Source organism: Capsicum annuum, chromosome 4, assembly GCF_002878395.1.
Source record: "Capsicum annuum cultivar UCD-10X-F1 chromosome 4, UCD10Xv1.1, whole genome shotgun sequence".
NCBI classification, from domain to species: Eukaryota; Viridiplantae; Streptophyta; class Magnoliopsida; order Solanales; family Solanaceae; genus Capsicum; species Capsicum annuum.
The window spans coordinates 186340656-186353571 of record NC_061114.1 but is presented as its reverse complement, the minus strand read 5'-3'; the positions used below and the strand labels follow the sequence as shown (position 1 = coordinate 186353571).

Below are 12916 nucleotides of genomic sequence, written 5' to 3'. Positions count from 1 at the left end.
ATTTATTAAAAAGAGGTATAAACCTCTTTTCTTCTCCCCTTCTCTCAATTTCTTCTCCATTGTTAAAGGGAAGATTTTTTGTCCTAAAAAATTTTAATATCTTTCTTGGTTTTGTTTGTTTATTTAAAACTTTTTCTCACTATTTTCTAATTTCTTGTCACTAATTTTTAATTTTAGATTTTTGAAATTAGGGTTATCCATGTAAGATGTAAAATTGGATTTGAATAACATTTGTTTAGACAAGGAAGATCCATTTTTGAATGTGGAGGTGCGATGCAATCATGGTCTCTCACTCCATTTGAATACTTCTTGTTCCAATAATAATAATTCGGGAAGAAGATTTCGGTCTTACCCATATTATGGATCAAATAAGTGTAACTTTTTTCTTTGGATGGATGGTATGGTTGAATAACTATCTAAGTTCATTATTCCAAAGATGGTGAAGAAAGTAAAGGACATGAATGAACCATTGAAGATAATAAAGATGAAGAGAGAATTAGTTATTGAGATAAAATGATCGGGAAATGATAGAGATGGAAACGAAATTTACATTCACTCAAATGAAAGAACAATCTAACTCATTTGTTAAGAAGAAAGACAGGGTGAAAAATACACCAGAGAAGATGATAGAAGTGAAGAAGAAAGAGAGCTTTAATATTATTTTCATGGTGTGTATCTTCATGATGTGTACTGCTATATGGATCAAAATAGCAAGTTGAAGTGTTTTGTGTAGTATTATAATATGAATTTGTCGTTGATAGTTTTTCTTATTGAATGGTGGCTTGAACTTGATTTTGTAGAATGAAATATCCTAGTTGAATATGCAAACTTCTTTGAGTACTTATTGATTTTGCTAATTTTGTTGAGCTATGTTCATTATTCCAAAGTTGATAGAAACTTCTGATAGCACCACAAATAATAGATACAAATTTATAGAAACATTCAACTATAATGGCAAGTGCAAGAATTCTACACAAAATTAGTGCATAACTGTTTGAGATGCAACTTTCAAGTGCAATAAAAGTCAATTCAAATTACTGCACAAATATTTGAGATGCAACATTCAAGTGAATCATAAAAACTTTACAATATATGACCTTGCAAAAGTAAATCACATTGTTTGTCAAAATAACCTACCCCATTAACAGTACAATATCAGTTTTAATCTAAAAAACTACCAAAATTTTAAAACTACTTCCACTATGGCTTGAATTGTGAAGATGTCATTTTTTGCCTTTTATTCATTCTCATCTCATCTCTCATCACTTCAAGCTAGTTTCCGGTCATTGTTTTTTTATCCCTCCACCTTACTCCTATTTTTGATTTGTAATCAAGGTCCCCAATAACATCAACAGACCTTATAGATTGTTCTGAATCAGTATGTAGTATTATACTATTTGGCAACCCAAACTGCAGACAAATAAATAAAGAAATTTACACACAGGTAATCCTTTAAGACAAATTTAACTTAAATTTTGTTGACAAAACTTACATTATATGTTGTGAAACCATTTTTAGTAATTAAAACACCCATTTTAACTATCTTTGGCCTTTTACTAGCTGCTCTTCCACTGCATGTACTAAATTGAGCATGAATAGGTAGATTTGGTGGAGCATGAACATGTGAAGCAGATGAATTTGGTGGAACATAAATAGGTGAAGAAAGTATATTTGATGGAGCATGAGTACTGTAACTTATTTGATTTTATAACCACTCATGCAAAGGTTTCCTTCTTGGCACTCTTATGTTACCAAGAGGTGTTTTTCTAGGTCCACCTTTGCCTCTTGCCGCTGTTGCAACTGGTGCTACTCCTCTACCACTTCCTCTACCTCTTGTAGCTTATGAAACATGTTCAATACCCCTTATCCTTTCTCTTGCATCTTCAGCACCATATTCAACACCTCTTCCTTTACCTCTTGCATTTGGTGCAGCTGCTACATGTGGTGCAACTCTTCTCATGCCTCTTACAGCTAGTGCAGCTCTTTCCATGCCTCTTGCAGCTCCTGCAATTGGTTCATAAGGCCTTTCCTTAGGTGTAGAAAGTGTTGCAACGTGTTCGACCTGTGTTGTCTTTCTTAGCCTTTCCATAGGTGTAGAAGGTGCTTAAATATTATCACTTGATTTTCCTTGGCCTTTATCTAGGTCTAGGAGGTGCATCTGTAGTAATAAGAATGTTTCTTGGCCTCCCTCTAGGTTTTGAAGTACTTGGTACATCACTTGGTCCAACAACACCACCACTTGGTCTAATAGAATCCTACAAAAAAGAGGTAAAACTGTCACATATTCAAAAATAATCAAACTACAAATAAATTATACAAGTCATCTAAAGTTATCACACCTTTAAAGGAAAACCTTTTTTGTTTTGATTTTTTTATTGACATATGCTATAAATCATGTTAACCCCTTTATTGACATATTTCCACACTTTTTGGTCTCACTAAACTCTCTATTCCTAATCTTGTTTGACCTACTAAGCATAGGTTTAACAAGTGGTTGCTCCACATGAGGATTTGTTGGCTCTAGCAATATGAGATAAGTCTCCTTACTATAGCAGCTATCAATAAAATCAATTGGTTTCTATTTCTTATAAAGTATGGTTACAATCCCATATGGACAAGGTACTCCCTTGATCATCCATGATCTATAGATGCATGTACTATCCCTCACATCCACACTATGTACATGTAGTCCATCTCATATTTTATAGCCTCTCTCTCTATTGAAGTTTAAATTACATCTCATGAATGTCTGATTAGTATAAAAATACTGGTAATATTCAAACCATGGCCGTCAAACCCTAATTTGCCTACTTTGATCGAATCAATGGCCTCACTGGTCAGTTAAGTAATTGTTATATTTTGAACATTGGTCTATTAACATTGGTCTGATAAGTAATCACACTATTTTGATAATCGTTATATTTTGTTAAGTAATTTTAAGATTGTTTTGTTAACATTGGTCTAAGAAGTGAACATTGGTCTGTTAAGTAATTGTTATATTTTGATAAGGGCTACAAGATTAGATGATTACGTTCACCTTCTTTCAAAATCACAATTCTATATTACTCATAACTATTACTCTTACCCTATGCGTACTTTGAAATGGGAGTCTTTATTTGATCCGGAGGAAGAAATACCTGTTGCTATTGCTTGGATATCATTCTCTTCACTTCCTCCTAATTTCTTTGGTAATAAAGTAGTTTTCTCTCTTGCTTCAACTATTGGGAAACCTTTACAAGTTGACTTAGTCATACACCAGACCCAGCTGTGCAAGGGTCAAGGTGGTGGTAGATCTATTAGGTGATTTTCCAAAGAAAATTAATAAGGGTATGAGGATAAAGAATGGGGACATCAAAGAAAAGTAGATCCATATTAGGTATGATTATGTACCTAAATACTGCAAGACATGCAAGCTTCAAGGGCATAATAAGGAGTGTTTTGTACTACATCCAGAATTATACCTAAAATATGAAGAGGAAAGTGAAAACAAGGATTATAATAAGGTGGAGAAGTCAGAAAGGGGAAGTTTGCTGAGCAACATCTAAATTCAAATGCTAATGTCCAATCTCAGGAAGATAAACAAAAAATTACAAAGAAGGGAGAGGTTGAATTCAAAGAGGAAAAAAATGCTTTTAGAAGGGGAAGATAATTTAATAGAGGAAGATATGAATGAAATCCATGCCAATTGAATAAATAAGTTGTTGGGGAGAATAAATTTGGGGCATTGGAGGAAAGTAATGGGGAAAAGATAGTTGGTATCAATGAGGAAGATAATAAAGAAAAGCTAAAGTTCCTGGAAACAAATAAAAATGGAGGAGGTAAGATGAAGGATCTTATGGAGCAAACAGGTGACACAACACAGAACAACAGTTAACATGATGCACAAAGCACTCACAAAGTCATACACAATCTGGAGAAATCGGTGGAACAAAAAAATAAAATAGTTGATAGTATTCCTGTAATGTCAAGTCAAAAGAAAAATAATGAGGAGAAGAACCCATTACAAGAAGATCAACAAATAAGTGACAAGATACAACAAATAAGGGAGGAAGATCAAGAAGAAACATCATCAGTACCTAGCCTTAAAAATATTTCAGAGAAGAAAGTCAATCACAAGCAACACGAAGAAGAAGATGAAAGTATTGATCTCAACATAGAGCAAGTGAGCAAGGAATGTGATTTATCACCTAGACAAACTAGAAAGATAAAACAAAAATCCAATAAGGATGGTAAGCCAGGACTTCAACAGTCATAAATAAATACAAAAAGAAAGAAGGGGTCCTCTTTTACTACTGATCAATGATTAATAAGGTGATTTTTTGGAATATTAGGTTTGTTAAAACTCAAAAATCTTTTGAGAGGCCAGTAGACCTACATAAGAGACATTAATACTCTTATATAACTTTATTTGAGCCTTTTCAAAGTCCAAATAAAATAGAAGAATATAGAAGGAAATTAGGATTATCAAATGCTAAAGTGAATTATTCTGCTGAGATATGGATATTTTGGGAAGATGGCTGGGAGGTTGAAGACTTGTCAAACTTAATTCAAGAAATTACAATAAAATTTCAAAGAAAGGGAACAAATGAAAATATTTGCATTTCTGCAGTTTATGTAAGATGCAGTGCTCTGGAGAGGCTGGAATTATGGAATGATTTGGAATGGGTTGTAGATCAATTGCAATGTCCATGCTTAGTAGGGTGAGATTTCAACACTATTATGGATGAGGCAAAAAAGCTAGGTGGATTACCAGTTACTCAAAAAGAAACTATTAATTTTGTGAGTTGTATTAGTACATGTGCTCTAAATGAGTTCACAGGTAGCAATGATACGTGGAATGGAAGAATAGAAGAGGAATGTATTTTTAAAAGGCTTGACAGAGTATTTGGAAATGGTGAAATTATGCATCTTCTTCCCAACAGTGAAGTGCATCATTTGATTAGACAAGGCTCTAACCATGCTCCACTACATGTTATATGTAATTCATCTCAGGAAAGAGTAGTAAAACCTTTTAGGTTTATGAATTTTTGGGTAAAGCATAAGGACTTTATTCAAGTGATAGAAGAGGTATGGAGAAGAGAAATTCCAGGATCACCTTTTACTGTTATGCATGAAAATATAAAAAAGGTGAAATCTATATTATCACATTGGTGCAAAAGAAGTTATGGAGATATTTTAAAAAAAAAAATTGCTATGCTGGAAGATATGATCAAATCAAAGGAGATTCAATTGAAGATTTGTCCTTCAGATGAAAATAGATCAAAACCGAATATGGTAGAAGCTGACTTTAAAAGATATCTATACATGGAGGAGGAATATTGAAAACAAAAAGCAGGAATGAGGTGGTTTAAAGATGGAGATAAGAATATAAAATATTTTCACTCATATGTGAAGGGAAGATGAAAGAAAATGTAGCTGTCAGAAATTGAGACAATGCAAGGTGACATGATTAGTACAACCTAGAATATAGGAGAAGAGGCTGTTAATTTTTTCATCAAACAGTTTACTTAAGAGTAGGAAGGAGAAAACAAAGAATTGATCCAATGTACTCCTAATATGATTACACAGGAGCAGAATGAGCACATGGTTAGAATACCATCCAGGGAAGAAGTAAAGTTGGTGGTTTTTGCTTTAAATGGGGAGAGTGCTAGTGGTCCTAATGGTTTCTCTGGACAATTCTTTTAATCCTATTGGGACATCATTGCAGAGGATGTTACAAATATGGTGAAGTCGTTCTTTTGTGGTCAATAGATCCCAAGGTTTATAACTCATACCAATTTGCTTCTTATTCCTAAGAAGAAAATTGTTGAAACTTTTGGAGACCTGGGACCTATAAGATTAAGTACTTTTGCTAACAAAATAATATCAGCAGTATTGCATGAAAGGATTGTTGGTTTACTTCCTGGTATCCTCTCTCCCAATCAAAGTGGTTTTGTGAAGGGTAGGAGTATTAACTAGAATGTGTTGATGGCACAAGAAATAATAAGGGACATTAATTTAAGGAACAAAGAACAGAATGTGGGGGTTAAACTGGACATGGAAAAGGCCTATGATAGGGTTTCCTGAAAATTTCGGATTATGGTTTTGAGAAGATTTGGTTTTTATGAAAGAATTATAGATATGGTTGTACGACTACTTTGTAATAATTGGTACTCCGTTTTGATGAATAGGTTGTCATGTTGTTTCATTCAATCATCTAGGGAATTGAAACAAGGGGACCCTTTGTCTTCTACTCTCTTCATCATTGTAGCTGAAACAAGGGGACCCTTTGTCTTCTACTCTCTTCATCATTGTAGCTGAAGTATTAGCTAGGAGATTAAATAAGTTGTTTGATAATCCTTTATTTAAAGGATATGTTATACCTAAGTGGAGCCCTAAAATTAATCACCTCTCTTATGCCTAAGAAAATGATAAAGATTCTCAAGGAGTATGAGAAAATATCAAGATAGTTGATTAATCTAGACAAAAGGTTATTCTATCTTCATGAAAAGACTCCTATAGGTATGTGTTTAAAAATTAAAAGAATAACTGGCATTTCTCGGGGTTCTTTTCCTTTTACCTATATAGGATGTCTTGTTTTTTATGGGAGAAAGAAAAAGTGCTACTTTGAGGATTTGGTTAAGAAGGTAATGAAAAGATTAAGCTTGTGGCAAAACAAACTATTGTCCTTTGGAGGAAGATATATATTAATAGCTCATGTGTTATAGTCTATACCTATATATTTATTATTTACTATGTATCCTCCTGTTTCGGTTATTAATTAGATTCACAAAATCTTTACCAAGTTTTTTTAGAGTAATGCTATGTCACGACCCGAACCGAGGCCCTGGCCACTATGGGCATCCTGAACCACGAAGGCCTAAGAGACCCCTATCTATGCCCAACCCACTAGTGATATTATTCACTTTGGGCCCAAGCCTCCACGACTTTAAAATGCGGCACTAGAGAGTAAGGCTTGCTTACTTATATACCCAACATCCCTCATGTCTTTTGCCGATGTGGGATTTCTTCTCCTAAGTTGGGGTGTTACATACACCCCCCTTATGGACTCAGTGTCCTCGCTGAGGTTTGCCCCACCAAATGGGATTTGCCTACACTCAGGACTGAGGTTTGTCCCGCCTTACCGGGATTCAGCTACACTAAGTTTAAACTCTAGCCCACATCAACAGGACCGACACAGGAGCGACTTTGATACCATTTTGTCACAACTCGAGCTGAGGATCTGGCTGCGATAGGCATCCCAAACCACGAAGGCCCGAGAGACCCCTGTCTCTGCCCAACCCACTAGTGATATTATTTATTTTGGGCCCACGCCCATCCAATTTTAAAACGCGTCACTAGAGAGTAATGCTTACTTATTTATATACCCAACATTCCTCCTATGTTTTATCGATATGGGACTCTTTTTCCTAAGTTGGGGTGTTACATAAAGTTTGTAACCTTCAATTTTCTAAAACCGAAATGCCACACGGTGCTCATGATCCCGAAGGACCACAAGATAACCCTTTTCTGATATTTGTACCTGAGCACTGCATAATATACTGAAATAAATGCATAAAATTGGTGGAAACTTGCCATAAGGTTCAAATATCTAAAAATACTCAATACTGAAAATTGAATACTAATACATCTATCCGAAAAGCCTCTAAACTTGTCTGAACTATAGAGTTGATAGGACATGTCCCCAACTAACTTCGTTTACTAAAAATAATTGAGTCTAATGCCATAATAAAATAAGGATCATCCTTGAATGAAGAGGACTCATTGCTACGTCTACTGCTGCTGATTGAGTCTGGACTGCTAAAGGTGCTCTAGATCTCGCACTTCAGAACCTATGGTATAAGATACCATAGCACAAGAGAAAAGTATGCGTCAGTACTTTGAATGTACTGGTATGCTAAATGAGGTAAGGCTAAATGCAATGGATTATGCATGAACATAGATTAACTGAATAACATGAGAGTACTGAATAAGGACATATGCATGAATGCATAAACCAAAACTGGAATCGCAGTAACACTGAATACGAACTCTAATTACTGGTTTCTGAATACTGACTTACTGATGACTGAGTCTACTAGTACTGATGTCTGAGTTTACAAATATTGAGAGATAGAATAACTGAGTCTATTGAGATTGATGTCTAATCTTGCTGATACTGATACTGATTTATTATATTTGAGATCAAACCTATATAACGGGTGACCTCTGAATTTACTGGTAATGATGCTTGATACTTGATAAACTGAATTTGAGATTAAGCCTATATAACGAGTGACCTTTGATTCTACTGATAATGAATATGATTATCTGAATCTGAGATAAAGCCTATATAATAGGTGATCTCTGAGAGGTAGTCAAGCCTAGTATAACGGGTGACTCCTCAGCTGAATTCTATTACTGAGACTGAACCTGAAACTGTGACTGTGGGAGGTAGTCATCTAACCGATATTCCCCTTCTAGCTTCTTTGGGGTCCAACCTGTAAACCAAGTTGGAAGGGTGTCAGTACCGTGCAACGGGTAAAGACATCTTCTCAAAACCAGGATTCCAAGCCTAATATAATGAGTGACACCTGGGCGGATCCAAGCCTAATATAACGGGTGACTCCTAGGGGGTAGTCAAGCTTAATATAATGGGTGACTCCTTATCCTGTGCTAGCTACGCAGTTCTGGAGGTATAGGGATTGCTACTAACGACTCCGCCTAAATAACGGGGAAACCGCCATCCCTGCCCTTGCTCGGTACTGAATCCTACTCCCAACTGAATAGAAACTGAACTAATTCTTAGACTGTACTAGACTGAGTTGAATCTATTACTATTCATATTTCTTGTCTGATCTGACTGAATTCACTTGGTTCCATTGACTGACGAAATACTACTAAGGCCTGAACTAAATATTGAACTTGATTAGACTGAATACTGAGATTACTGAGTTTTCTTAACTTCTATCACTAACTGAAAGCTACTGATCTTAGCACGACTGAGATTTATCTTGAGACTGACTCGGCTCTAGACAAACAGCTAAGTTTTTGGGTATAAATATCCCCAGGACTCGATAGAAGGAAATTAACAAGACCTGACTTCTTGAATTCATAACCAACATCAACATCATAACAATAGATTCACCATACACTCAATAAAATATCTCTTCAAGCACTTAGAAATACTAATATGTATTTACATAGGGAATGCACACCAACATTTCATAACTCATCCCACAAGATCTTGTATTAAACACAAAACATGCATTCAAGTGTACATAATTGAGGATTTTATGCTATCATGTCACAAATCATTCACTAAAGCTTTTTAACAAACACTTGGAATACATTAGTAACACATAATTGGGAATTTCTAGTCAACATACTATAATGACTCTAATTTCTTCACATAGGCATTTTATCAAACATGTGGGGAGCATGCTTTGGTTACTTAACACCTAAGTATCATGATTTCATCAACACACTTGCAAATTTAGTGATTTAACATGGACATAGTAAAATTTAACTCATATCAAGATCAAAGCTTGCAACTTGTATCCTAAAATATGATTTCTAACTCACCAACAACATAAATCATGAACTAAAATTCACATAAACCATAAAACTCATAAATCAAAATCTTTGAATTTAGGAAAAAGGATTCTTGAACTTCTTGGGCGGAAGAAACCCAAGAATAAACATCTGCATACCTTGTTATATGATTCTCAGAAGATTTATGGAGGAATCTTGATGACTTGGGTCTTGAACTATGAACCCAAATGGTTGTTCTTGAAGAAAATTGAGAGAAAACTAGTATATTTGGGTGAAATAATGAGAAATCTTGTGTTAAAGAGTATATATAGGGGTAGCAAAATGACCATCTTGCCCTTGGAATTAAAATCCAAAACTGGAAAAATCTCGATTTTACGTGCTGGCGCGACGCGCCATAATCACGCCAGCTTACTGGAAATTGAACAATTAGAAAACCGAGCCTTGGTGCAATGCGGTATAAATCGCATTGCCACCTTAGTTTCGAACGGGAAAGCCACCGCGATGCGGTGAAATCGCAGAAGCTTACTGGATTTGACAATTGCCATTTTGGCTGGCTCCGCGATGTGTTAAAGTACCAGTTGGTACACTGTTTCACTAAAATGGCTCTAACTCTTTGCCCGAGTGTCGGATTTGGAAAGTCATCCCTTACTGTGCTTAAGGATGAAACTCGACTTGAAGAAAATTTGGGGTATTACATGCTGCAGAGCCAAGAATAAGCGTTGGGTTTCTTGGGAAACTATGTGCTATCCAAGGGAACAAGGAGGTATTGGTTATAGCTCTTTACATACTATTGCTAAAGCCCATAATGCTAAGAAATGGTGGAATTTTAAAACTTTGACCTCCTCCTTGTGGAGTGAATTTATGTAGAATAAGTGTTGTAAAATGCTTCCTCCTACTTTGGCTTGGGGCTTCAGATCATCCCAAACTTGAAGAAGGTTAGTGGACATCAGAGAACACATTGAGCATAATATATAGTGGCAGGTCAAATCAGGAAATTCAAGTTTCTAGTTTGACAATTGGACTAAACAAGGTGCTCTCTATTTTGCGGAAAAGAGAATGTTGTTGAAGAGGAAATAGAGGTTAGTTATTTTGCAACTGAGGAAGGCTGGAACTATTACATGCTAAGAAGTAGACTATCTCAAGATATGACTGATTACATAATGAAATATATAAAGCCTCCTATTGGGGATAAGCTAATGATAGGGCTTGGTGGATGGGTAACAATCAAGATATATTTTCTGTTAAAACAGCCTTCCATTTGATGAGGAGTAAAAAGGTATCTAAGGAGGAATACAAGTATTTTTAGAAGAAAGGAATGCCTTTTAAAATCACTTTTTTCATATGGAGGGTTTGAAGAAGGAAAATAGATACTGATGACAATCTCAATAGGATGAGAATTAACATTATCTCTAGGTGTTGGTGCTGTGATCATAAAAATAAAGAAACTATGGAGCATCTTTTTCTAACAGCCCCTAAAGTTGAAAGGCTATGGAGGCAGTTTGCTATTTTTGCAGGTATAGACATTCAAGACATGGATCTAAATCAGGTGATATGGACTTGGTGGACAATAAAGGTGCCTACTAAACTGAAGGTGGTTTTTGAAACAATCCCAGCAGTGATCATGTGGTGTTTGTGGAAAAAGGGAATGAGATTAAACATGATGGTAGAGTTACCTTGACCACCATGGTGTGGCAAGTACAAGACTTAGTGAGAAAAATTCATCAAGACCTTATATCCTTGGGTGTTGGTGGGAGGGAGATATTGGCCATCTGTGGTAAATACCCTCAGACAATACAAACCTAGGTTACACTGTCTGAGTGTTAAATGGTGTTTTCTGGAAAGGGGTACATTTAAATGTAACATAGATGGGGCATATTTGGGGAACCCAGGTATTGGTGTTATTGCTTTCTGCATCAGGAATGGAGAAGGGAACTTGGTTTTTGCAAAAGCTAAAGGAATAGGGGAAACTACTAATGTGGAGGCAGAGATTACAACAATTGTAGAGGCTTTGACATATTGTCAAGTACAGAACATAAAAGGACTTACCATTGAAACTGATTCTCTTGTTTCACAAAAGATGATTCAGGATCAGTGGAAAATTCCTTGGGAGTTAGTGGAAAAAGTTAAAAACATTTAATACATGTTGGAAACAGTAAAAGGAAATGTTACACATATTTTCAGAGAAGGAAATACTGTAGCAGACTCTTTAGCTAGTGAAGTTATTGTGCAGCAAACTGAAATACAATGCAGCATATTCACACAACTTCCAGTTATGGTGAGAAAGCTAATCAACATGGATAATACTTAAATCCCGAATCTCCGAATCAGAAATCACAAGATAGTCAAGCAGTAAAGGAAGCAATAATAATGGAGCAGGAAAACAGGCTTAAACAGAAGATAATAGTTTTAACTACAATGCCATGGGGACGCGACAGAGAAGTATGCTTAATCTATATAGTTTTCAAAAAAGACTATAACGTTGTGCCTAGCCTAGGTTGCAGCCAAAGCTATCAAAAAACATCAATAAAAATAGAGGTACATGGGTCTACCCATTACATCACCTCAGATTGCTTTGAACCAGTAAGGAGAAAGCAGATCCAACAGCAGCCCCTGGGTATGATATCAAAAATTAGTCGAAAGAAGCTAAAAGGGTCACAAATAAATATTATTTGGAGGAGATGCTTTCAGAAAAGTGTGAATCGAAGGGGTAGCACACTTTTTTCCTAGGGAACAAACCCCGACCCCCTGAGTTCATGGCAGAAGTTATCATGGTTGAAGTTTCAAGGAGATCTCAAAATGAAAGAAAACTCACTAGAGTTTGGAGGAATCATTAGACAGAGCTCAAAACCACTCACGCAAGGCTCAAGTTTAAAGAACATTCACAAGTACCAGAGAAAGGGTTGAGGTCAATTTGAAGGAACTATGGGTCAAATGAGGCGGTGGCAGAAGAGAAACAAGAGTATTTGGTACTCTTTCCCAATCTGATGCCTTTTATGTTTTAAGAAACTTCTCATTTTCTTTATAAGTTGATCGGTCATTTTTTGGGGCCTATCCAAAAAATGTATAATTGTGGACCTTTTGTAACATAAATAAAATGGTCCAATCGGACCAAAAATTTAATTAATAAAAAAGTTTAAATTATATCTCATTTACTTTTCTGTATTTTTTTTCTAATACTTTTAAAGCCATTGGGGAATTATTTGTCAACCATGTTTCTGTAAACTTTGTAAATTCACCTAGTCTAATCTTTACCTTCACCCTTATCTCTTCTATAATAGAAATAATTATTTTATGCCTTGGTCTTAAGATTCAAGCATTAAAGCTCTCAGCCAATTATTATCTATCCTCACACTTGATGTCAGTTCTAAAGTACATTTTACAT

General features: G+C 35.5%; 1 long non-coding RNA gene across 4 annotated transcripts; it reads right to left on the bottom strand.

Annotated features, from left to right (window-relative positions):
- Positions 1 to 731: 731 nt before the first annotated feature.
- LOC107867660 lies at positions 732 to 12637 on the bottom strand. 4 transcript variants are annotated; one of them, XR_007054317.1, is made up of 3 exons: positions 12096 to 12555; positions 1493 to 2255; positions 732 to 1410 (listed from the first exon to the last, which is right to left on the bottom strand). It is a non-coding gene; the product is annotated as an uncharacterized LOC107867660 (long non-coding RNA). The 4 variants fall into 4 exon arrangements; XR_001673263.2 differs by lacking the exon at positions 732 to 1410 and having other exon boundaries at positions 1426 to 2255; positions 12084 to 12637; XR_007054315.1 differs by lacking the exon at positions 732 to 1410 and having other exon boundaries at positions 1426 to 2255; positions 12096 to 12637.
- Between the last annotated feature and the right edge of the window lie 279 nt (positions 12638 to 12916).